Source organism: Ornithorhynchus anatinus, chromosome 3 (assembly GCF_004115215.2).
Source record: "Ornithorhynchus anatinus isolate Pmale09 chromosome 3, mOrnAna1.pri.v4, whole genome shotgun sequence".
Lineage (NCBI taxonomy): Eukaryota > Metazoa > Chordata > Mammalia > Monotremata > Ornithorhynchidae > Ornithorhynchus > Ornithorhynchus anatinus.
Window position 1 is genome coordinate 43353039 of NC_041730.1, and position 6000 is coordinate 43359038.

The window sequence follows — 6000 nt, forward strand, 5'->3', positions numbered from 1 at the left end:
TGTCAAGAAAAGCAGTGGAGGGAGTGGGTTCCCCTCCACAGATTTCTCCCAGAGAGACTTTCTGTCCCCAAACTAGGAAAGGATCTGGCCCATCATAAAGAGGCCTGTAGACAACTGTCCTCACCACTCTTTCCTGCTTCTCTTCCTGCTGCAGGTCTCCCAGATGTACATTCCCCTTCTTTCCATCCCCGTCCTGGGTCTAGGAAGAGATGCTAATAACAGGTCTTTTCAACCTTTCAAACGTCACACTTGTGACTGTGGAAGTGGTTGCGGCTGGGACTGCACAAGGAACCTAAAACTCTGCTTCTTTTAGCCCCAGAACACAATCAATCATCAATCAGTGGTATTTATTGAGTGCTCACTGTGTGCAGAGATTTGTTCTAAGTGCTTGGAAGAATGCAATATACACCCCTGTCCACTACAAACTTACAGACTAGAGGGAGGAGACAGACTTTAATATAAACTCTATGGCTCTTATATTTCCAATGTCCTTGTCTTTTATGCTGTTTTAGTATTTGAACTGTTTCATCTTTCCTTTTGTGTCCGTCCCCGGACAGACACTCTTATCCTGGGAAGCTCTTGAGGGTCAGAGACCTGCCTAATTCTCACCAGTGTTGTTTTGTTTTTCCTAGCACTTAATATTGGGTGCTTTTTGAACACCGGGGATTCAGAAAACTCAAACTACCAAGGCTCCCCACATTTTTATGGCAGGGGACAATTTAATTCCTTAAATGTACTACCCAAATCAGAGTCAAATAAGACACGTAGTGAAACTGGTTTATATTCTGGGGGTTGAGAAAAGATCTCAATATCTGTGGCATTAAAGTGCAGAGCCAAAGAGCAGCATGGCCCAGTGAAAGGACCAATGCTCTGCAAATCAGAACTAAATTCCATGTGCTGGGGCCATTTCATCAGGGCTGAAGGATTCTCATCAAAGAACCTCTAGAGCCACATGGCCAAGTGGACAGGCCCTGTAGGACTCCTGAGCCACATTGGCCAACATGGACAGCAAAAGCTGTAGCAGCTAGAGAGGGTCATGGTGTTCCTGCACAGCATCGCAATATTGCTATCCCTGTGGCCATAAATGGGTCCGGCAAGTGACCGAAGTTTCTATACACATCACAATGTGCTCCACCTCTGCCCACATACTCGTTTAGTCCACACTATCCCCCAGCAAGAACTCCACTGGCAGGCACAAATAAGAGCAAGGATCAGTGAGCAAAACTGTTATTACTATGGTCACTTCCTTCGCACGGATTCTCAGTCCTGAGGTCTCAAGGCTGAGGTTCAGCCATTGATTCTAATTGAAGGATTCTAAACGCAATTGACTTGCTACCAAGGCTCCTTTAATCTCTATGGTTTCAACTGAAGGGTAATCAACTAGCCATTCAGGAAACGACACAATACATTCAGTCAAAATGGCCAATCAGAAGGCTCCCTCATTAGCACTGGTTTACACTCACTTATTTATTAATTATAGTAATAAAGATGGTACTCATTTGGTGCTTACTTATATGCCAAACACTGCACTAAGCACTGAAGTGGATATAAAAAAATCAGATGAGACACAGTCCCTGACCCACATGGGGCTCACAATCAAAGCATTTCACTCCCATTTTATAGATGAGGAAACTCAGGAACAGAGAAGTTAAGTGAGTTGCCTCAGGTCACACTGCAGGCAAGTGACAGAGCCAGGATTAGCACCTGAGTCTCCTGACACCTAGCTCCATGCTCTTTCCACTGGGCCATGCTGCTCTTTGGCTCTGCACTTTAATGCCACAGATATTGAGAGCCTCGAGTTTGGCTTCTAAGACTGAAATGTGCAAGGATGTGTAAATCAATTAGGTAGTGACTCACCTCAGGGCATGCTTCACAATATGCAAATTCTTCTCAGCAGGAGGAACCACTGGTAAATCCCCCAATACCATTTTTGAGTAGTGATATTTTTATAGATGAGTATGCAGAATATCAGACTCCTAAAGAGGTCGCTTGTCCAATTTCCTCTTATGTGGAATACATATATCTATCCAAAGCCACAGGCCTACCAAACGTGATTGCTTTTTCATCTGGATTGTGCTCCAAGGGTGATGTTTTGTGCATGGTTAGCCCTTCTCAAGCTCTAAAAATGTGCCAAGTGGCTTTAATAACAGGATGTTGCTGAAAAGGATTGGGCAGATTATGGGCAATAATTGAGATAATTGCCAAGGAGAAACCAGCGAATCTTCCATTTCCAACTAACTTGGCTTCATCAGTGGGTCAGGAGGGAAGACCCTGAATCTCCTGGCCCAGTGCAAATGCATAATGATGGTTTTGGACTTAGGGAACTTGGCAGTGTCTAGCACTGGGGAGAAAAACACCGTTTAAAGACTAATATAGGGAGGTTTGTATTTCCATAAAAGGAATGTAGTTCACTTCGTGTCTACAGAAAAATTAGAATGAAAGGAAAGTGGAAATATAGCTCAGCTCCAATTATTGGCAGTGAAGTCTCTTTGAAATATATCGCAGCATGGGGGAAATAACTCATAACAAGAAGCTCTGGCTGGGGTCTGCTGCAGAAGGACTAGCTTTTGAAGACAAGTTTTGATTCCACAACAAATCATAGGAAATGAAACTACTGAGACTACATTGTCTAAGTGTCCAAGGTTCATGAACAAAAGCACTAAAAATGGTAGAAATGGACTTTCAGCCTGGCATTCTATAATGGACAGATAATATTGAGAGTGTAGCTGGCCTGATTTTGATGTTGGTCAAGTATTATTATTTGACTTTGATTCTTTTTATTTTGCTGTTTTTGTTTCATTGATTTGTCAGTGGGCCCAATTTTTCTTTAGAAAAATTTGGTTTGAGCGCGGGTCTGACCAGAGATAACCCTAGTATTATGGAGATTATTCCATACATACAAGATCAAGTTTTGCAGTCTTATCTAATCCCATGTGAGCCCCGAAATCAGCACACCTACCTAAAGAATAATTATATTTCAAGCACTTCCCTTCCCTAGATGAGTCCACCCGACCCCTGAATGGCCTTGGGGCAATCCCCTCTGCCAAGAAAGACTAGTGGCAGGCTAAACAGGGGAAACACAGAGTTCCCAGTGCTGCTGGGAAAAACTATCAATCAAGGACCAGAGGTGCATTTTGTTCTGGCTTCCACTGAGGGTCCACTGAGCTAGCTATTGCCAGAGGTTTAGTAAATTACACCCTTGTGACACAAATATATGACTCATCTTCAGGAAGCATCTTAAACTTTCCTGGGCAACAGACTTTCCTTCATTAAATAGAAATAAGAGTGCTTTCTTCTTAAGAAGCTGAAGGGAGTACCATGTTGGGGGCGTGGGGCAGTGCATGCAAACATAGACTCTTAAATATGAGTACAAATATTACCTGTGCCAGTCTTCCGGAGTGCAAAAAGATGGGTGTCCTTCCCCTTCAGCTTCTGAGGGCAGAGTAACAGGGACACCCTTAGCACTTACATATTTACACCTCAGCACTTAAATATGTACAGTCATTCGCATATTCAATTATTTATTTAGCTAGTTCATTCTGACATACTCTTGCTACAACCTGATACAACCTCGTTCTTCCTGCTTCTGCTAGTGAGAACAATTTATGTTTGCTGGTCTCCTCTATTCAATTGTACACCCCCTGACCGAGGGCAGAAACCATGTCTTTGCTCCTATAATACTCTCCTAAGTGCTTAGTGCAAGTAGGTGCTCAGTAAATACTACTGTTGGGCTGTCCCCCATCTCAAGCACAACGATGCTCAGTTGAATGTGTCCAAAGATACCAGCAGAGGAGGGAAACATGCTCACAGAAAGCAGGGGGATAACACACAAAAGAGAAGGAACAAAATGTGTCAGAGCACTCTCCTCCCTTTCCCCGGGCCAAGCACCCTGCTGCCTACATGGATTGAGGGATGCTTAATGTGACTCAAGGGGACACACAATTGCAGCAATGACACAGACCCGAAATGCTTAAGCCTAGCCCAGGTATATGTCAGTAATTACTAGTGTTCTATTACATCAGTTTTCTCCTAGAGAAAATCCCATTTTTGGTAAGGACCGTGTCTTATTGGAATAGCTGGGTTCTTTTCCTTACTTCTCTTTTCAAGTGATTTCAGGCTTCATTAGAAAGAAAAATTAAGTACTTAATTACTACCCAAAATTAACTTCTTGTAAAAGAGACCATTAATAAATCCTAACAGTAAGGCCGGGAAAGAACAGTAAACAACACACAGCAGCCCTCTGTTATTTTTTAAATCACGAGATTAAGTAATCTGCATTTCACTGTGCCAACTTTCTAGCACACAAATGCCACCTCAATGTCCAGGAATTTAGACTCCGGGAGTCTGACTAAACTAGACCCAGCAGCATGGCGTAATGGGATAGAGCATAGGCTTGGAAGTTGGAAGGATCTGGGTTCTAATCCTGCCTCCGCCACTTGTCTGCTGTGTGACCTTGGGCAAGTCACTTCACTTCTCTGTGCCTCAGTTCCCTCATCTGTAAAATGGGGATTAAGACTGTGAGTCCTATGTGGGACAGAGACTGTTTCCAACCCAATTATCTTGCATCTACTCTAGCACTTATAACAGTGCCTTGCACATAGTAAGCACTTAATGAATACCACAGCTATTATTATCATTATTAGTAGTATTTTTATGTCCAATCTACTCTGAGCTCAGTCTGCTCCCAAGATCCTGATACACCAAGCTGATCTGACTCATTATATGAGTCCAGGATCTCTCCCCCTCCTTAATAGCTAAGTGCTTGTCCTCAGTTTGAGTTGAAGAAATAGATTTGATTCTTATTTCTAAATGGCAGACATCCATATATATATCGGCCACTCTGCCCTGTGGAGTCTAACTCAGTGCTGTCCCGGCTTATTACCTGCCTATCTAAAGTTCAAGCCTGGATGATTTTTAATTTTTTGAAGCTTAATGTTGAGAAAACAGAATTGCTTTTGATTGATCCAGCCAAACTCGGGTGCACGCACCTCTCAAATTGTGTTCTAAATTCTGGGCCTGCCTGTAGCAAATGGGGAGCTGCTCCTTGCTGAGAATACCAATGCTCTCAGAGATCTTGGTCACTGAGCCAAAGGCTTAATTTTATAATGAAGAGATAATGCAAACATTATTGGAGATTACTCTTCAGAGAGCAGTGTGATAGGAAAGTATTTAAGCATTCAGGAGGGTTTGCCTGTGGTCCATGTTAGCTTGTTGCCCACTCCACCTCCCCAGGCAAGAGGGAACACAGCTGGAAAGGATGAAAGAGTGCAAATTCCGAGCAAACCACTAGCACTAGAACTAATTTCTTGGTGCAGGTTCTTAGGCCTGAAGACTTTGTGATCGAACAGGAGATTTCATGTTCATCATCATGATCACAGTCCATCCCAAGGGAGAAGTGGATCTGGGCAACAGTATGATGCAGAAAGGAGTTTAACTAGGCATTCACTGATAATAATCCCTCCTTAAATCAACTGTGTCTTTCTTCAGAATTCAGAACTGTGGTCAGAGCATCTACAGAATTATTGTCCTGCGTTCCTCCCAAACTCTCGGGTCATTGGCCCAATAAGTGATCACTTACCAAGTCTCATTGAGCTCTGAACCCCTAGTGTACATGTTGTCTTCTACATTACCTGTACTTCCTTTAGATCCTGGAGCCACTTCCTATTCTATCACTTCCCTTCAGCTGAGCATTCAACAATCCCAAGTGCACAGAGAGCATCATGAAGCCTTTTGCCTCTGACAACTTCAATGCTCTCTTTGCCCCTTCTTACTCATTTGTCAATTTTAAACATAAACTGGAGTTCAGTGTTCATTCTCACTGAGCTTTCATGTCTCTTTCTGTGATTAGAACTCGGGTCCTTCTGACTCCCAGACCCATGCTCTACTGGGCCACAGTGGGTTTTTCCCCCAGCAATGACCAGTGAAGAAGGGAATCTCCACTTTCACTCCTAGAGATTCTGAAAACTGCAGTAGGGGAAATGGGAAGGAAGGATTGGGAGA

The 6000-nt window shown here is 43.2% G+C and overlaps 1 long non-coding RNA gene across 1 annotated transcript in view; it reads right to left on the reverse strand.

Annotated features, from left to right (window-relative positions):
- LOC114810255 overlaps positions 1 to 3433 on the reverse strand; it is an 81392-nt gene extending 77959 nt beyond the window's left edge. Inside the window, exon 1 of the long non-coding RNA XR_003757974.1 lies at positions 3381 to 3433. This is a non-coding gene — a long non-coding RNA (uncharacterized LOC114810255). The remainder of the gene's footprint in view (positions 1 to 3380) is intronic.
- Between the last annotated feature and the right edge of the window lie 2567 nt (positions 3434 to 6000).